At 47.9% G+C, this 20,472-nt stretch overlaps 1 protein-coding gene across 5 annotated transcripts in view; it reads right to left on the bottom strand.

The window, feature by feature from the left end:
• Positions 1 to 20,472, bottom strand: part of LOC139230028 (oxysterols receptor LXR-beta-like) — a 79,660-nt gene that overhangs the window by 41,633 nt on the left and 17,555 nt on the right. For 3 of the 5 annotated variants that reach the window (XM_070861765.1, XM_070861770.1, XM_070861769.1), the window contains exons 1-2: positions 17,585 to 17,682; positions 1,553 to 1,746 (exon numbers count right to left, since the gene is read on the bottom strand). The gene's annotated coding sequence lies outside the window, so the exon portion shown is untranslated. Of the gene's footprint in view, positions 1 to 1,552; positions 1,747 to 2,675; positions 2,690 to 17,584; positions 17,683 to 20,472 lie in introns of those variants that run through there. The other 2 variants (XM_070861768.1, XM_070861767.1) reach the window with 2 other exon arrangements.

Here is a 20,472-nt window from a genome sequence, read left to right as displayed (position 1 = left end):
GAGTGGAGGTGCCTGAATTTGAGGCTCTTGGACAATCTCCAGCGAAGCTGTTCTGTCGGAAACCAGCAGAGGACACGACGGAGCCAAACAAATTACGTTTTCCCCTTTTCCCTCCCATTACCTCAAGATCCAAGACTCGGCTAATGCAGTGTCCAATCCCTTTTTTTAAAAAATTCATTTCCTCGGATGTGGGCCATCGCTGGCAAGGCCGGCATTTATTGCCCATCCCTGATTGGCCTTGAGAAGGTGGTGATGAACCGCCTTCTTGAACCGCTGCAGTCCCGTGTGGTGAAGGTACTCCCACAGCGCCATTAGGGAGGGAGTTCCAGGATTTTGACCCAGCGACGACGAAGGAACGACGTGTATTTCCAAGTCAGGATGGCATTTGACTTGGAGGGGAATGTGGAGGTGGTGGTGCTCCTGTGAGCCACCGCCCTTGGCCTTCTAGGTGGTGGAGGTCGCGGGTTTGGAAGATGCCGTCAAAGAAATCCTGGCTACGAACGGCTGGGACTCACGCAATAGAAACGAACAAGAAGTGACAGACATTGCGGTTACAGAAACTCGCCCATGCTATTTAGATGCCAAAACTTCTGAGCTGGAGTGGGATTTAAACCTTGAAGGTCACAACCTTCTGACTCAGAGGAAAAAGGGATACCAACTGAGCCATGGCTGACACCATGAAATCCTAGCTATTAAACGCTGATCTACCCCAACATGCTATTATGCTACACAAGGGGATCCATGTTGTTTTTTTATTCATTCATGGGATGTGGGTATCGCTGGCAAGGCCGGCATTTATTATCTATCTCTAATCGCCCTTGAGACGGTGGTGATGAGTCGCTTTCTTGAACCACTGCAGTCCGTGTATACTTCTTTGCAGCAGTTTGGTACAACTGAGTGTCTCGCTGGGCCATTTCAGAGAGCAGTTAGGAGTCAACCACATTGCTGTGGGTCTGGAGTCACATGTAGGCCAGACCAGGTAAGGACGGCAGATTTCCTTAAGTGAACCAGATGGGTTTTTACAACAATCCGGAAGTTATTATCCACCTCGATTTCAAAATTCTCATCCTTGTTTACAAATCCCTCCATGGCCTTGCCCCTCTCTATCTCTGTCATCTCCTCCAGCCCCACAACCCCCCTGCACCGAGATGTCTGCGCTCCTTAAATTCTGCCCCTCTTGAGCATCCCTACATCCCTGATTATAATCTCTCCACCATCGGTGGCTGTGCCTTCTGTTGCCTGGGCCCCAAGCTCTGGAACTCCTCCCTAAACTCTCCGCCTCTCTACCTCTCTTTCCTCCTTTAAGACGCTCCTTAAAACCTATCTCTTTGACCCTTTGGTCACCTGCCCTAATTTCTTCTTGTGTGGCTCGGTGTCAAATTTAGTTGTTTTGTCTTATAACACCGCTGTGGGACGTTTTACTGCGTTAAAGGCGTCATATAAATAAAAGTTGTTGTTACTTAATTAACTGAATTTAAATTCCTCAGGTGCCATGGTGAGGATTGATCTTGGGTCTCCGGATAACCACTATGCTATCAGACCCGTTACGTACCTGCATTAGCACACCTCGCCACCACTGGGCTCTCAACGTTCAAAGTGTCATTGTTCCTGCTCCAAACAGTCCAGCTGGGCAAAATCTTGTGGGATTCTTCTCCCCCACCCCTTATTCCTCCTCTCTCCGACGTACTTGATAGGAGAGGGCCCCGGGTTGGTGTCGAGTCGGAGAGTTCGTGTTCGCTGTCTGCCCTGAAACAACACACTAGTTAGTCTGATGGAACAACTCGTGTAGTAGAAACTTACAGGCCACAACCAACGTGTCGGAAGGATGAGAGGAGAAAGAAAGACTTGAATTTATATAGCACTTTTCACAACCACCAGTCAATGAAGTGCAGTGACTGTTGTAATGTTGGAAACACGGCAGCCAATTTGCGCACAGCAAGCTCCCACAAACAGCAATGTGGTAATGACTAGATAATCTGTATTTAGTGATGTTTATTGAGGGATAAATATTGGACCAGGACACCGGGGATAACTCCCCTGCTCTTCTTCGAAATAGTGCCGTGGGATCTTTCACGTGCACTCGAGAGAGAGCAGATGGGGCCTCGGTTTATCGTTTTGTCCGAAAGACGGCACCTCCAACAGTGCAGCGCTCCCTCAGCACTGCACTGGGAGAGTCAGCCTAGATTTTTGTGCTCGAGTCCCTGGAGTGGGACTTGAACCCACAACCTTCTGATTCAGGAGGTGAGGGTGCTGCCCACTGAGCCACGGTTGACACTGTGGGTTGCCTCAAGTGATGTCATCTCAGAAAGATCTCAGAATCATCAAAAACAACTTTGCAAAGCTGAGACAAGATTTACGATGATAATTACACATGAGTGGGACACTCTTGGCAACGAAATGTAAAATTTGCAGGGCTTGTGGGGAAAGAGCAGGGGAGAGTGGGACTGATTTAAGGCAGCGCTTTGAAAGAGCTGCCCAGCACAATGGGCCTACAGTTCAAAAGTATTTCATATAAAGCTCTGGGGCATCCTGAGATTGTGTAGGATGCTATATAAATACAAGTTCTTTCTTTGTTATATATAAGAAGTAGGACAAGATTGAAACTTATCAGAGATACAGTTAGAAATGGTTCAGTTTGTAAAGTTGTTGGGCAATGTGGAACTGAATCATACAACCTTAGCAACATCTTAGATCCATTCCCCTGTCCATGCTGATCCTAGCTGGGATATCAGTTTAGCTGCACTGGAAGTCCTCTTGCTTGAGTCAGAAAGTTGTGAGTTGAAACATAAGAACATAAGAAATAGGAGCAGGAGTCCCCTCGAGCCTGCTCCGCCATTCAATAAGATCATGGCTGATCCAATCATGGACTCACTCCACTTCCCCGCCAACTCCCCATGACCCCTTAATCCCTTATTGGTTAACAAACTGTCTATCTTTGTCTTAAATTTATTCAATGTCCCAGCTTCCACAGCTCTCTAAGGCAGCGAATTCCACAGATTTACAACCCTCAGAGAAGAAATTCCTCCTCATCTCAGTTTTAAATGGGCAGTCCCTTATTCTAAGATCATGCCCTCTAGTTCTAGTCTCCCCCATCAGTGGAAACATCCTCTCTGCATCCACCTTATCAAGCCCCCTTATAATCTTACACGTTTCGATAAGATCACCTCTCATTCTTCTGAATTCCAATGAGTAGAGGCCCAACTTACTCAACCTTTCCTCATAAGTCAACCCCCTCATCCCCGGAATCAACCGAGTGAACCTTCTCTGAACTGCCTCCAAAGCAAGTATATCCTTTCGTAAATATGGAAACCAAAACTGCACACAGTATTCCAGGTGTGGCCTCACCAATACTCTGTATAGCTGTAGCAAGACTTCCCTGCTTTTATACAAGCCCCACACCAGGGTCTGGATTTTCGGCTTTGATGATTTCGGGGCGGGGCGGTAAAGTTTGCGCCCGGGAACAGTTTGTGCCTCAGTCATCAAAATTGGGCAGCTGGGCCCCGAGTCGGGGGGCGCAGCGCTAAGGAAGGCGTTGTACACATCTCATCAAGATTCACGGCGCGGCCCTCGACAATGTGGACCATTTCCCATATCTTGGGAGCCTCTTATCAACAAAGGCAGACATTGATGCGGAGATTCAACATCGCCTCCAGTGCGCCAGCTCAGCCTTCGGCCGCCTGAGGAAAAGAGTGTTTGAAGACCAAGCCCTCAAACCTACCACCAAGCTCATGGTCTACAGGGCTGTAGTAATAACCGCCCTCCTGTATGGATCAGAGGCATGGACGATGTATAGAAGGCACCTCAAGTCGCTGGGGATATATCACCAACGATGTCTCTGCAAGATCCTGCAAATCCCCTGGGAGGACAGGCGCACCAAAATCAGTGTCCTCGTCCAGGCTAACATCCCCAGCATTGAAGCACTGACCACACTCGATCAGCTTCGCTGGGCAGGCCACTTAATTTGCATGCCAGACACGAGACTCCCTATGCGGAGCTCCTTCATGGTAAACGAGCCAAAGGTGGGCAGCGGAAGCGTTACAAGGACACTCTCAAAGCTTCCCTGGTGAAGTGCGACATCACCACCGGCATCTGGGAGACCCTGGCCGCTGACCGCCTGAGGTGGAGAAAGTGCATCCGGGAGGGCGTTGAGCTCTTCGAGTCTCAACACAAAGAGCGTGAAGAGGTCAAGCGCAGACAGCGGAAGGAGCGCGCGGCAAATCAGCCCCACCCACCCCTTCCCTCAACGAATGTCTGTCCCACCTGTAACAGGGTCTGTGGCTCTTGTATTGGACGGTTCAGCCACCAAAGAACTCACTTTGGGAGTGAAAGCAATTCCGAGGGACTGCCTATGATGATGATGATGAGCATGGGAAAAATCCCGAGCTAAAGAGCTGGGCCGGGAGCGTTCCGACAGACGCCTGGGGAGAAAAGAAACCTGAAAAAATAACCCCGAAAATATTCCCAAAACATTGCCCACGGCACCACAACATAAATCGCAAAAAGAAATTAAGAGAGAAAACAATGACACTTATCTTAGGACGGCATTACTTACCTGTCTGCAGTCGGTATAGGCTGGACCGCCCGTATTTACACTGCGAGGCGCGCTGTGGGGCGTATGGGAGTCAAAACTCGCAACCAGGGACATTGCACACCGGCGCAGCTCATGCGGGCAGTACTGCTCCACGCCGGCGCTAAACCGGACCTGAGGACCACCGCGGGGCGCTGGAGGCTGACTTGCCCTCCCAGAACACCTCACCCCCACCAGTGCCGCTGCTCCGGGGCAAAAAATGGAGCGCACAGGAGCGGAAAATGAGCACCCAGGACTTGAGAGCTTAGTCCAGGCTCACAACAGTGCAGTACTGGCAGAGTGCTGCATTGTCGGAGAGACTATCTATCGGATAAATTAAGGCCCCATTCAGGCGGATTGTGAAAGATCAAACGGCACCATTGGAAGGTGAGCACGGAGTGATCTCGGTGTCTTGAACCACATTCAACCCTCAACCAGCACCAAGTATGGACTAGCTGTCCGTTGATCCCATGTGCTGCTCGTGGGATCTTGCTGTGTGCAAGGCGGCTGCTGTGTTTCTTGACAAAGCAACAGTTCAAAAAAAACAATTCATTCAGTGTCAGCTGTGGCTCAGTGGGTAGCACGCTCGCCTGGAAGTCAGAAGATCATGGGTTCAAATCCCATTCCAGGGACTCGAGCACAAAAAATCCAAATCTAGGCTGACACTCCCAGTGCAGTGCTGAGGGAGCGCCGCACTGTTGGAGGTGCCGTCATTCAGATGAGACGTTAAACCAAGGCCCCGTCTGCTCTTTCAGGTGGATGTAAAATATACCGTGCCGCTATTTCGAAGAAGAGCAGGGGGAGTTATCCCCGGTGTCCTGGGGCCAATATTTATCCCTCAATCAACATAACAAAAACACATTACCTGGGTCATTATCACATTGCTGTTTGTGGGAGCTTGCTGTGCGCAAATTGGCTGCTGCATTTCCTACATTACAACAGTGACTGCACTTAACAAAAATTACTTCATTGGCTGTAAAGCGCTTTGGGACATCCTGAGGTCATGAAAAGCTTGATGTAAATGTAGGTTCACTGCTGAGCTAGGAAAAGGCGGATAAATGAATTCGCTTGGGTTCCTGCTCCTGATCAACATCCAGCGATACCCGCTGATAATTGCAATTGCGCGAATGTCCAATGAAGACAAGATCACGCACCGCCGTGATGCCCACCAGCACATTCTATCTGAGCTCCCAAATAAAGAATGGTCGCTTGAGCGAGATATCAGCGGGCAGCTAGTGAACATGACTGCAGGAGCGGGAGAGGAGGAAAATAAATCAAATGTTTAAAACTGCAATCAGATGTAATCCTGAAAAAAAAACTGTCGCACTTCAAAAATTTGAGAACTATCAGATTGAAGTGCTTCAGAAAGTATTGCGCAACTGAGAAATCAAAATGAGCTTTTCTTTGATTGTTCCAAATCGGCTTTCTTCACAACCGAGCCCAAACTGTGGATGGCAGGGGGCTATTTGACCATAAGAACACAAGAATTAGGAGCAAGAGTCAGCCATTCGGCCCCTCGAACCTGCTCTGCCATTCAATGAAATCACGGCTGATCTTCTACCACAACTCCACTTTCCTGCACCATTCCCATATTCCTTGATTTCCTTAATATTCGAAAAATCTATTGATCTCTGTCTTGAATACTGAAGGAATGATCAGCCATAATCTTATTGAATGGTGGTGCAGGCTCGAAGGGCCGAATGGCCTACTCCTGCACCTATTTTTCTATGTTTCTATGTTTGAATACACTCAAAGACTAAGCCTCCACAGCCCTCTGGGGCAGAGAATTCCAAAGATTCACCACCCTCCGAGTGAAGAAATTCCTCCTCATCTCAGTCTTAAATGGCCGACCCCTTATTCGGAGACTGTGACCCTGGTTCTAGACTCCCCAAACGGGGGAAACATCCTCCCTGCATCTACCCTGTCGAGCCCTATAAGAATTTTGCCTTTTTACAGGAGATCACCTCTTAGAAACATAGAAAATAGGTGCTGGAGTAGGCCATTTCTAACTCCCTCTTGAATATATCCAATGAACTGGCATCAACAACTCTCTGCGGTGGAGAATTCCACAGGTTAACAACTCTCTGAGTGAAGAAGTTTCTCCTCACCTCAGTCCTAAATGGCCTACTCCTTATCCCAAGACTGTGTCCCCTTGTTCTGGGCTTCCCCAACATTGGGAACATTCTACCCGCATCTAACCTGTCCCGTCCCGTCAGAATCTTATATGTTTCTATGCGATCCCCTCTCATCCTTCTAAACTCCAATGTATAAAGGCCCAGTTGATCCAGTCTCTCCTCATACGTCAGTCCTGCCATCCCAGGAATCAGTCTGGTGAACCTTCGCTGCACTCCCTCAATCGCAAGAACGTCCTTCCTCAGATTAGGAGACCAAAACTGAACACAATATTCCAGATGAGGCCTCACCAAGGCCCTGTACAACTGCAGCAAGACCTCTCTGTTCCTATCGTCAAATCCCCTAGCTATGAAGGCCAACATACCATTTGTTTTCTTCACCACCTGCTGTACCTGCATGTCAACTTTCAATGACTGATGAACCATGACACCCAGGTCTCGGTGCACCTCACCTTTTCCTAATCTGCCGCCATTCAGATAATATTCTATTTTCGCATTTTTGCCCACAAAGTGGATAACCTCACATTTATCCTCACATGCATTTGCCCACTCACCTAACCTGTCCAAGTCACCCTGCAGCTTCCTAGCGTCCCCCTCACAGCTCACACCGCCACCCAGTTGAGTGTCATCTGCAAACTTGGACATATTACACTTAATTCCTTCATCCAAATCATTGATGTATATTGTAAAGAACTGGGGTCCCAGCACTGAGCCCTGCGGCACTCCACTAGTCACTGCCTGCCATTCTGAAAAGGACCCATTTATCCCGAATCTCTGCTTCCTGTCTGCCAACCAGTTCTCTATCCACGTCAGTATATTATCCCCAATACCATGTGCTTTGATTTTGCACACCAATCTCTTGTGTGGGACCTTGTCAAAAGCCTTTTGAAAGTCCAAATACACCACATCCAGTGCTTCTCCCTTGTCCACTCTACTAGTTACATCCTCAAAAAATTCCAGAAGATTTGTCAAGCATGATTTCCCCTTCATAAATCCATGCTGACTTGGACCGATCCTGTCACAGCTTTCCAAATGCACTGCTATTTCATCCTTACTAATTGATTCCAACATTTTCCCCACTACTGATGTCAGGCTAACCGGTCTATAATTATCCGCTTTCTCTCTCCCTCCCTTTTTAAAAAATGGTGTTACATTAGCTACCCTCCAGTCCATAGGAACTGATCCCGAGTCAATAGACTGCTGGATAATGATCGCCAATGCATTCACTATTTCGAGGGCCACTTCCTTAAGTACTCTGGGATGCAGACTATCCCCAGGGATTTATCTGCCTTCAATTTCCCTAACACAATGTCCCGCCTAATAAGGATATCCTTCAGTTCCTCCTTCTCACTAGATCCTCGGTCCCCTAGTACTTCCGGAAGGTTATTTGTGTCTTCCTTCGTGCAGACAGAACCAAAGTATTTGTTCAATTGGTCTGCCATTTCTTTGTTCCCCATAATAAATTCACCTGAATCCGATTGCAAGGAACCTACGTTTGCCTTCACTAATCTCTTTCTCTTCACATATCTCTAGAAGCTTTTGCAGTCAGTTTTTATGTTCCCGGCAAGCTTCTTCTCATACTCTATTTTCCACCTCCTAATTAAACCCTTTGTCCTCCTCCTCTTCTAAACTCTAGAGAATATCGGCCTAGTGTACTCAATCTCTCCTCATAGGACCATCCCCCCCATCCCAGGAATCAGTCTGGTGAACCTTCGTTACACTGCCTCTAGGGAAGTATATCCTTCCTTAGGTAAGGAGACCAAAACTGCACACAATACTCCAGATGCGGTCTCACCAGGACACTGTATAATTGCAGTAAGACATCTTTACCCTTGTACTCAAATCCACTTGTAATAAAGGCCAACATATCATTTGCTTTCTTAATTGCTTGCTGTACCTGCATGTAAACTTTCAGTGATCCATGTACAAGGACATCCAGGTCCCTCTGAACACCAACATTTCCTAATCTCTCACCGTTTAAAAAAAAAATACTCTACTTTTCTATTTTTCCTCCCAAAGTGGGTAACTTCACATTTCTCCACATTATATTTAATATGTCCTTACTGTACAGTATAAATGCACACGAGGCCCATACTTGAGAGAAGGTCACACTGTGACCAGTAACCTTTATTCCAGCACTGAAGTGATGAAGGTGGGTGGAGCTTCCCCTTTTATACCTGAAAGTCCAGGTTAGGAGTGTCTCCCACAAGTTCACTACCTAGTGGTCAATGTTCTCACGGTGCAAAACTTAGGTCAGTTTATATATGGGTTACAATGACAGTTAAATACATGACAATATTCCATTTGCCATGTGCCTGCCCATTCACTCGGCCTGTCTATATCCCCTTGAAGCCTCTTTGCATCCTCCTCACAACTTGCATTCCCACCTCACCACTATGTGAGCCAGTGTCAGCCGTGGCTCAGTGGGTAGCACTCTCGCCTCTGAGTCAGAAGGTTGTGGGTTCAAGTCCCACTCCAGGGAATTGAGCACATAAACCTAGGCTGCCACTCCCAGTGCAGTGCTGAGGGAGCGCTGCATTGTCGGAGGTGCCGTCTTTCGGACGAGACGTTAAACCGAGGCCTCGTCCACCTCTAGGGCCCAAGTTTCCACATGATTTGCGCCTGATTTTTTAGGAGCAACTGGTGGAGAACGGACTATCTTAGAAATCGCAATTCTCCACATTTTTTTTTCTGCAGTTCTAGTCAGTTAGAACAGTTTCACTTTGGAACAGAATTTTTTTCTTCAAAAGGGGGCGTGTCCGGCCACTGACGCCTGATTTCAAAGTTTCCACAGTGAAAACGTACTCCAAACTAGCTTAGAATGGAGCAAATGAAGATTTTTGTAGAACTGAAAAAACCTTGTCTACACATTAAAAAATCAGGCGCAGGTTACAAATTAGGCGTCCAGAACGAGGTGGGGGGGGGGGGGGGGGAGGTGAGGGGGGAAGGGAAGTCATTAAATTCTACAATAAATCCTTATTTATACTTCTACAAATATTATACAAATAAATCCAACCTGAATAAACATTTATAAGCAAAGAAAAGATTAAATAAACCATCTTCCTACCTGTGTGGAAAGTGCTTCAGCCAGGGAGAATGCTGCAGGAAGCCTCACAAGTTGAGGCAGCCGTTCGTTCCCACGGGAGAAGGAGGCAGCCGTTCGTTCCCGCGGGAGGGAAGGAGGCAGCCGTTCGTTCCCGCGGGAGGGAAGGAGGCAGCCGTTCGTTCCCGCGGGGGGGGGTGGGGAGGAGGAGGAGGAAGCCGCTCGTTCCCGCCGGTGGGGGGGGGGGGGGGGGGGGGGGGAGGAAGGAGGCAGCCGTTCGTTCCCGCCGGCGGGGGAGGGGGGAGGAGGAGGAAGCTGTTCCCGATGGCGGGCGGGGTGGGGGGGGGGGGTGGGGGAGGGAAACGGCTGCCTCAACTTTCTGAGGCTTCCTGCAGCCTTCTCACTGCTGCAAGAAGCCTCAGTGCTGATGTGCTGATGGCAATGTGCTTTTATTAAAAAATGTTCCAAAATTAAACAGCTACAAAGAACTACAAAAATGGCCGAGTGCCAATGTTTCCTTCACACTGCGCGTGCGCGAACGCTCCAACGCGCACGCGCAGGGTTGCCGGCAGGAAAAAAAACTAATTTAAATGGTACCCGCCCCCTCCCACTTACAAAATCAGCGTGAGTGGTAGGCTCCGCCCCCGGGCGCCGTGCCTAGCAGACATGGAGCTGCAGGGCGCTCCAAAATCTCGCGTTTCTTTTCCGGCGCCGTTTTCGGCGCGAAAAACGTGCGCCCAGCTTGGAGGGACGCCCGTTTTTTATCGTGTGGAAACTTGGGCCCATAAGGTGGACGTAAAAAATCCCGTGGCACTATTTTGAAGAAGAGCAGGAGAGTTATCCCCGGTGTCCTGGCCAATATTTATCCCTCAATCAACATAACAAAAATAGATTATCTGGTCACATTGCTGTTTGTGGGAACTTGCTGTGCGCAAGTTATCTGCCGCATTTCCCACATTGCGACAGTGACTACCCTCCAAAAGTATTTCATTGGCTGTAAAGCACTTTGAGACATCCAGTTGTCATGAAAGGTGCTATATAAATGCAAGTTTTTCTTCTTTTCTTTCTTTACGTGAGCCGAGATGGCGATTATGAGCAGCATTATTTGATCCTGAGGAGCAACATAGCCAACCTAGGCAAATGGCATGCTGGCCTTCATAGCGAGAGGATTTGAGTATAGGAACAGGGAGGTCTTACTGCAGTTGTACAGGCCCTTGGTGAGACCACACCTTGAATATTGTGTTCAGTTTTGGTCTCTTAATCTGAGGAAGGACGTTCTTGCTATTGAGGGAGTGCAGCAAAGGTTCACCAGACTGATTCCCGGGATGGCAGGACTGACATATGAGGAGAGTGGATCGATTGGGCCTGTATTCACTGGAGTTTAGAAGAATGAGAGAGGATCTCATAGAAACATATAAAATTCTGACGGGATTGGACAGGTTCGATACAGGAAGAATGTTCCCGATGTTGGGGAAGTCCAGAACCAGGGGTCACAGTCTAAGAATAAGGGGCAAGTCATTTCGGACCGAGATGAGGAGAAACTTCTTCATTCAGAATTGTGAACCTGTGGAATTCTCTACCACAGAAAGTTGTTGAGGCCAATTCGTGAGATATATTCAAAAGGGAGTTAGATGTGGCCCTTACAGCTAAAGGGATCAAGGGGTATGGGAAGAAAGCAGGAAAGGGGTACTGAGGTGAATGATCAGCCATGATCATACTGAATGGTGGTGCAGGCTCAAAGGGCCGAATGGCCTACTCCTCCACCTAATTTCTATGTTTCTATTTAGTGTCATAGAATCATAGAAATGTACAGCGCATAAGGAGGCCATTTCGGCCCATCATGCCCGCACCAGCCATCCAGCCTAATCCCGCTTTAAGTGCCCATCCAAGTATCTTTTAAACGTGGTGAGGGTTCCTGCCTCTACCACCCTTTCAGGCAGTGAGTTGCAGACCGCCTCATATCTCCTCTAAACCTCCCCCCAATTACTTGAAATCTATGCCCCCTGATTGTTGACCCTCTCTGCCAAGGGAAACAGGTCCTTCCTATCCACTCTATCCAGGCCCCTCAATGTTACACACCTCAAATCAAGTCTCCCCTCAGCCTCCTCTATTCCAAAGAAAACAGACCCAGCCTATCCAATCTTTCCTCGTAGCCAAAATTCTCCAGTCCAGGCAAACATTCTTGTAAATCTCCTCTGTACCCTCTCTAGTGCAAATCACGTCTTTCCTGTAATGTGGTGACTAGAACTGCAGTGTCGACACTTCACACTTTTTGGCAGGAGACACTAGAGTGTGTCCGGAAGCTGGATCGCATGTTGATTTTTTTCTTTCCTTGACCAGGGGCACCAGTTGATTGCAACTAACAGTATTCGCCAGGAACTAAAACAGGGATGACTAAGAAAGGCATAACTCACAAGATTACATACTGAAATGGTTTGGACTGTTTTGTGTTCGGAGCTGGTTGAAATTTCCTCCAGCTCTTCTCAGCTCGGACCCTCACTAACTGCAGCGCGAGAGAGGTAAAACTGTCATTCTATCGCCGTGGGCTGGAGTCTGGCAGACGGTAGCATCGTGGTGATGTTACTGAACTCATGATCCAGAGACCTCGACTAATAATCCGGAGACGCAAGTTCAAATCCCACCACGGCAGCTAGGGAATTTAAATTCAGTTAATTAAATAAATCTGGAATAAAAAGCTAGTATCAGTAATTGGTGAAACTACCATCGTAAAAACCCACTAATGTCCCTTTAGGGGAGGAAATCTGCCGCCCTTACCCGGTCTGGCCGATGTGTGACTCCACAGCCACAGCAATGTGGTTGACTCTTAACTGCCCCTCTGAAATACCACTTAAGGGCAATTAATAATAGTAACTTTTATTTATATATTGCCTTTAGTGTAGTAAAATGTCAGGGATTAGGGATGGGCAATAAATGCTGGCCTTGTCAGCGACGCCCACATCCCATGAATTAATAAATAATCAAAACCAGATGCCAGAGGAAGGCGAAAGGTCAGAGCCCAACATGAAACATGCCAACCATTATACTACTTCCCAAAGCACCACCGACACCTAATTGCAAATGTTCAATGCAGCACCAACTTGGTAGACTCTTCAATTCCTCCCCAGGTTTCCCAATCCTTGCTGGAATATGTTTCATATTAAGTATATAAGAATTAGGAGCAGGAGTAGGCCACACAGCCCCTCGAGCCTGCTCCTCCATTCAATAAGATCATGGCTGATCTACCTCCCACACTTTGCCTATTATCCCTTGATTCCCCTAGAGTCCAAAAATCTATCGATCTCAGCCTTGAATATACTCAATGACTGAGCCTCCACAGCCCTCTGGGGTAGAGAATTCCAAAGATTCACCACCCTCTGAGTGAAGAAATTTCTCCTCATCTCAGTCCTAAATGGCCGACTCCTTATTCTGAGGCTGTGCCCCTGGTTCTAGACTCCCGAGCATCTACCCTGTCAAGTCCTCCCAGAATCTTATAAGTTTCAATGAGATCACTGTAACGTATGCACCTGTGAGAATGCTCACAGGGGTGCACTCCAGTCCCTCCGGCGCCCACCTCTACAACTACAACAAAATAATTGTAGAGGTGGGCGCTGGAGAGACTGGAGTGCATCATCACCCCTGGCAACCAAATTTTAATTTGAACCACTTGTCTGAAAGTTAATTTGTTTAAGTGTGTCGGTTTTAGTGCCCCCCCCCCCCCCCGCCTTTTAGCCAGGGGTCACTTGTATAATTTGTGTTTTGGTGCCCTCAGAAAAAAATAGGGCACTTGAAAAGGTTTTGGAGTGTGCCACCCCCCCCCCCCCCCATTTAATCTGGGGGCATTTGAAGTATACAACAAAATAGTTGTAGAGCTGTTGAGTTGGGAGTGGCTTAGCCAGTCACGTGATAGAAACATAGAAAATAGATGCAGGAGTAGGCCATTCGGCCCTTCGAGCCTGCACCACCATTCAATAAGATCATGGCTGATCATTCACCTCAGTACCCCTTTCCTGCTTTCTCTCCATACCCCTTGCTCCCTTTAGCCGTAAGGGCCATATCCAACTCCCTCTTGAATATATCCAATGAACTGGCATCAACAACTCTCTGCAGCAGGGAATTCCACAGGTTAACAACTCTCGGAGTGAAGAAGTTTCTCCTCATCTCAGTCCTAAATGGCTTACCCCTTATCCTTAGACTATGTTCCCTGGTTCTAGACTTCTCCAACATCGGGAACATTCTTCCTGTATCTAACCCTGTCCAGACCCGTCAGAATTTTATATCTTTCTATGAGATCCCTTCTCATCCTTCTAAACTCCAGTGAATACAAGCCCAGTGGGTCCAGTCCCTCCTCATATGTCAGTCCTGCCATCCCGGGAATCAGTCTGGTGAACCTTCGCTGCACTCCCTCAACAGCAAGAACGTCCTTCCTCAGATTAGGAGACCAAAACTGAACACAATATTCCAGGTGAGGCCTCACCAAGGCCCTGTACAACTGCAGTAAGACCTCCCTGCTCCTATACTCAAATCCCCTAGCTATGAAGTCCAGCCCACTGCTTGCCATTCGTGTTGTTCACAAGACTCAATAAAACCCCAGCCAGTTGGGTTCGGGGGATCCACGACGGGGCAGGTGCTTGTGAGCCTGATGGATGAACCGGTAATGTGTAGTGTGATTGTTAAACCTTTTGCTAATAAACCAACAAGTTCTCAATAGCAATATGTTAAATAAATCTGGATAAAAAGCTAGTGTCAGTAATGGTGACCATGAAACTACCGGATTGTCGTAAAAACCCATCTGGTTCACTAATATCCTTTAGGGAAGCAACCCATGAAACGAGTACCTCTCATTCGTCTAAACTCCAGAGAGTATAGGCCCAATCTACTCAATCTCTCCTCGTCAGACAACCCTCTCATCCCAGGAATCAATTGAGTAAATCTTTTTTGCACCGCCTCTGATGCAAGCACGTCCTTCCTCAGGTACTCCAGCTCAATGTTCCCTCTCAGCTGCAGAGTAAGGGAAAGGTTCCACTCACCGGCTTCCCCATTCTGAATACCACGCATGCGCGGAAATTTAAAGGGACCACGCACTAGAGGAAACAGGCTGCGCAGAACAAAGCACAGCCTGCTGGGAACACTGCCCCAGGTGTGGTCTCACCAGAGCCCTGTACAATTCCAATCATACACAACAGCTCTCGGTACTTCACCAGAGTGACGGTCCTTCCCGTGTAGGCCGAGGCTGCATACGACAGCACACTATTTGACCATGGAAGGCATCACATTGGAGCCCGATCCCGTACCCAAGATCCCCGCACGTAATGGAGCAGTCCGTGCCCGCGTACAGCAAGACCTGGACGACATTCGGGCTTGGGCTGATAAGTGGCAAGTAACATTCGCGCCACACAAGTGCCAGGCAAAGACCATCTCCAACAAGCGAGAGTCTAACCACCGCCCCTTGACATTCAGCGGCATTAACATCGTCGAATCGCCCACAATCAACATCCTGGGGGATCACCATTGATCAGAAACTTAACTGGACTAGCTACATAAAAACCGTGGCAACAAGAGCAAGTCAGAGGCTGGGCATTCTACGGCGAGTGGGCAGGGAAATGGACCCGAGTCCATGATCCATGAGTCCATGATCGGATCAGCCATGATCATGTTAAATGGCAGAACAGGCTCGAGGGGCCTATTTCGTATGTTCTTATGAGTGTCTCACCTCCTGACTCCCCAAAGCCTTTCCACCATCTACAAGGCACAAGTCAGGAATGTGATGGAATACTCTCCACTTGCCTGGATGAGTGCAGCTCCAACAACACTCAAGAAGCTCGACACCATCCAGGACAAAGCAGCCCGCTTGATCAGCACCCTATCCACCACCTTCAACATTCACTCCCTCCACCACCGGCGCCCCCTGGCTACAGTGTGTACCATCTACAAGATGCACTGCAGCAACTCGCCAAGGCTTCTTCGGCAGCACCTTCCAAACCCGCGACCTCTACCCCCTAGAAGGAAAAAGGCAGCTGGCGCCTGGGAACACCATCACCTCCACGTTCCCCTCCAAGTCACGCACCATCCTGACTTGGAAATATATCAGCCGTTCCTTCATCGTCGCTGGGTCAAAATCCTGGAACTCCCTCCCTAACAGCACTGTGGGAGCACCTTCACCACACGGACTGCAGCGGTTCAAGAAGGCGGTTCACCAACACCTTCTCAAGGGGCAATTAGGGACGGGCAATACATGCTGGCCTTGTCAGCGACGTCCACATCTCAGGAACTCATTAAAAAAAACACAGTGCAGGAATCATTAGGTGGTGGTGAGGAGTTCACCTCCCTAACTAGGGATCAGGGGGATGGAGGGGTGAGGAAGGCTCCAGAACCAATCGCAGCACCACAGATGCTGCCCATTAAGCTCTGGTGTGGTACTTAGCCACACACACCAGGAGAATCTGAGGTTTGATCTTGGATGGCACTGAATCAGAATTGCAACTGGGCACCACTGTGAGCCTCCTTAAGACTAGGGAGCCGAAAGATTAGTCAGGATTCCTGCTCCTGATCACTATCCTGAGAGCATAAAAGCAAGAAAGACTTGCATTTATATAGCACCTTTCATGACCTCTATGCATCCCAATGTGATTACAGCCAATTAAGTACTTTTTGAAAGTAGGAAAGTCTTAGGTTTGACTAAACATGCAGATAAATAGCACCCAATAATATTCAATTATATATATATTTTTTAAACAGAAAATGCGTAGAAATATTAAAGCTTGGTTGGTAAGCAACTGAAACAGAAGATCAGGTTAACACTTATTTAGATGGAGCTCCCCCCCGCCCCGCCAGGGTCAGAATTCATATCAAAGATCAGATCTTTAAACAAATCCACAAGACAAATTATTATGATTCTTGATTTAAGGCAATTTGACAAAAAAAGACTTGCATTTATAGAGCACCTTTCACAACCTCAGGACGTCCCACAGTGCCTTACAGCCAATGAAGAACTTTTTGAAGTGTGGTCATTGTGTAATGTGGGAAACGCGGCAGCCAATTTGCGCACAGCAAGCTCCCGATAAACAGCAACGCGATAACGACCAGATAATCCGTTTTTATGTGATGTTAATTGAGGGATAAATATTGGCCAGGACACCGGGGATAACTCTTCTTCGAAATAGTGGCAGCAGGATCTTTTAAGTCCACTCGAGAGAGCAGTCGGGGGCTTCGGTTTAATGTCTCATCCGAAAGACGGCGCCTCCAACAGTGCAGCACTCCCTCAGCACTACACTGGAGTGCCAGCCTAGATTTTTGTCTCTGGAGTGGGGCTCAAACCCACAATCTTCCAACTCAAGAGTGCTGCCAAGTTCAGACCCTTAAATCCACTCTGATTCTTGATTTCGGGCACCCTCTTTTAGGATGATATTAGGCAAGCAACAGCAGATTTTAAATTCACTGAGCATGTGCAGTGTGATGGAGAGAGGCCTCAAATAGGAAATAAACACAACTTGACGCAAATAAATCATAAATAAACACAATTTAACGCCAATAAATAGGACATAAACAGAATCTGATGCTAATAAATAGGATGTAAACACAATTTGATGCAAATAAATGATAAATAAACACAAATTAATGCTAATAAATAGGATATAAACAGAATCTGATGTAAATAAATCACAATCTGAAGCAAATAAATATGAAATAAACATAATCTGATGCAAAGAGGATCCACATTTGGGCCTCAATGAAATAGGAAATAAAGACAAGCCCCTCTTTACTCAACTAAACAATGCAGCATTTAAACAGAAACAGACACAAAAATACCACTTCAGATCACTGTCACATTAAATCACTCCTTACCGGCTTGTGTGTGCTTTTTATCTTATTGCCATCCCCCCCGGGAACTTTCCCCTCTCCCCTTGTTGCTGCCTCTCTGCAGTTTTTGACAACTTCAGCCAGACGCCGCCTCAACCTAACTCCGCGCTGCCCCGCAGCCCCGCCTCCGGCCCGCCCCCGCCGCCCATTGGCCCGCCCGCCCCCGGCTGCCGCTCTTCATTGGCCAACCCTCCCGTCGATCATCACTGCTCCCCCCCCATCCCCATCAAACTAGGTTGACGCGGGCGGAGAGGGTGTTTGACACCAATTCCGGCGGAAGTGGGTAAAATTATATCATTTATTTCAGATTTTTTGAAAACTAGATTCCTCACATCACTTTAATTCCATTTTTTATCAATGTTCTGAGGTGTTTTTTAAATATTTTTCTCCCCCCCCCAATTCAGACTTGCTGGATGCTCTTTGCCCCGCTGCGTGTTGCGACATTGGGCCGCCATCTTTGTTAGGGGCTCACAGCAGCGTCAGGGACAACAACAACACCAGCAACAACAACTGTCACAACAACAACAACAACATCAACAACACCAAAAACAACAACACCAACAACAACTGTCACAACAACAACAACAACACCAAAAACAACAACACCAACAACAACTGTCACAACAACAACAACACCAAAAACAACAACACCAGCAACAACAATAACAGCAACAACAACTGTCACAACAACATCAACAACAACACCAGCAACACCAACAACAACAGCAACAACAACTGTCACAACAACAACAACATCAACAACAACACCAGCAACAACAACACCAACAACAGCAACAACAACTGTCACAACACCAGCAACAACATCGACAACAACACCAAAATCAACAACAACACCAGCAACAACAACAAAAACAACAACAACGTAAACAACAACTGTCACAACAACAAAAACAACAACAATAACACCAGTAACAACATCAACAACAGCAACAACTGTCACAACACCAGCAACAACAACAACACCAACAACAACACCAGCAACAACAACAACACCAAAATCAACAACACCAGCAACACAAACAACAAAAACAACAACTGTCACAACAACAATAACAACAATAACACCAGCAACAACATCAACAACAGCAACAACAACTGCAGCAATAACAACACCAACAACAACAATAACAGCAACAACAATAACAAATTAACAAACAACAACTACTTGCATTTCTAAAGTCCTTTAACGTAGTAAGATGTCCCAAGGCGCTTCACAGGAGTGCTATAGACAAAAAAATTAACACCGAATCACATAAGAAGAAATGAGGGCAGGTGACCAATAGCTTAGTCAACGAGGTAGGTTTTAAGGAGCATCTTTAAGGAGGAAAGAGAGGTAGAGAGGTTTAGGGAGGGAGTTCCAGAGCTTGGGGTCCAGGCAACAGAAGACACGGCCACCAATGGTGGAGCGATTATAATCAGGGATGCTCAGGAGGGCAGAATTAGAGGAGGGCAGACATCTCGGAGGGTTGTGGGGCTGGAGGAGATTACAGAGATAGGGAGGGGCGAGGGCCATGGAGGGATTTGAAAATAAGGATGAGAATTTTGAAATTGAGGCGTTGCTTAACCGGGAGCCAATGTAGGTCAGCGAGCACAGGGGGTGATGGGTGAGTGGGACTTGGTGCGGGTTAGGACATGAGCCGCCGAGTTTTGAGTAACCTCAAATTTACGCAGGATAGAATGTGGGAGGAGTGTGTGGGAATAGTCAAGTCTAGAGGTAACAAAGGGATGGATGAGGCTACAGGACTAGATTGCTGGTCCAGACCCCTCCAACCCAGCCCAGTTATTGTCAACAATTACTTACCTTTTTCATGTGCATTCACTTACCTCATTGCTTAGTTTGATGGTGCATTTGATGGTGAAGTCGGGGCCATAAAAGGAGCAGCGAGCGGTGGCTGAGAGCTGTGAGAGACGTTCAGCGGCAGGTCAGGGCCATAAAAGGAGCGGTGAACTGCAGCCATGGGCAGCGTGGTGGCGTACCACGGCAAGGTACAGCGCGAGCTGGTACAGGAGGGCGACGGCTGTGAAGAGTGACATCATCAAGGTCCAAGTCACTGATTGGAGGGTGGGCAGGTACAGAAGGAGCTTCGAGGTCGGGGCGAAGGAGCGGCGAGAGTTCGTAGAGGGATGTGATCGGGGCCCAGGAGAGGCGTGAGTTTGGGGCCAGAAGAAGCAAGGGCCCAGGGTCAGCACGGGCCCAGCCCACACTGCGATATGTGTGCGCACTGGGTCCATGCAGTAGAGCTGGTCTCCAGTCGTCTTGGTTAATCCTTGCCACTGGACCAAGACCTAGCTCTGTCAAGCCCCATGTGGTGGCTGGTATGCAACGCTCACCACACGTTAAAAAAATCCATGCGCAGGCATCTTCCACCCTAGTTTGGAACATGGAATATTAGGTCCTTCATTGAAACACCTGTGAACTTATCCCTTTTTGGTGTGGAAGCAAGTCATCAAGCATTGTTGTTGCCAATTTAAGTGTATCTAAGGGTTAAGTTATGGCAGGAGAGCTCGGTCACGTGATATGTTCCTCCTGTACCATGTGGGAACTCAGGGACACTTCCGGTGTCCCTGACGACTACGTGTGCCGAAAGTGTATCCGCCTCCAGCTCCTGACGGTCCACATTGCGGAATTGGAGCTGAGGGTGGATTTACTCTGGAGCATCCACGATACTGAGAATGACTTGAGTAGCACGTGTAGCGAGTTGGTCTTACCGCAGGTGAAGGGTCCACAGCCAGGTAGGGAATGGAAAACCAGCAGGAAGAGCAGTGCAAGAAAGGTAGTGCAGGGTTCCGCTGCGGTCATCCCCTTGCAAAACAGATACACCGCTTTGAGTACTGTTGAGCGGGATGACTCA

The sequence above is a fragment of the Pristiophorus japonicus genome, chromosome 19 (assembly GCF_044704955.1).
Source record: "Pristiophorus japonicus isolate sPriJap1 chromosome 19, sPriJap1.hap1, whole genome shotgun sequence".
In the NCBI taxonomy this organism is placed as follows: Eukaryota; Metazoa; Chordata; class Chondrichthyes; family Pristiophoridae; genus Pristiophorus; species Pristiophorus japonicus.
This window is presented reverse-complemented; position numbering and strand designations above follow the sequence as displayed.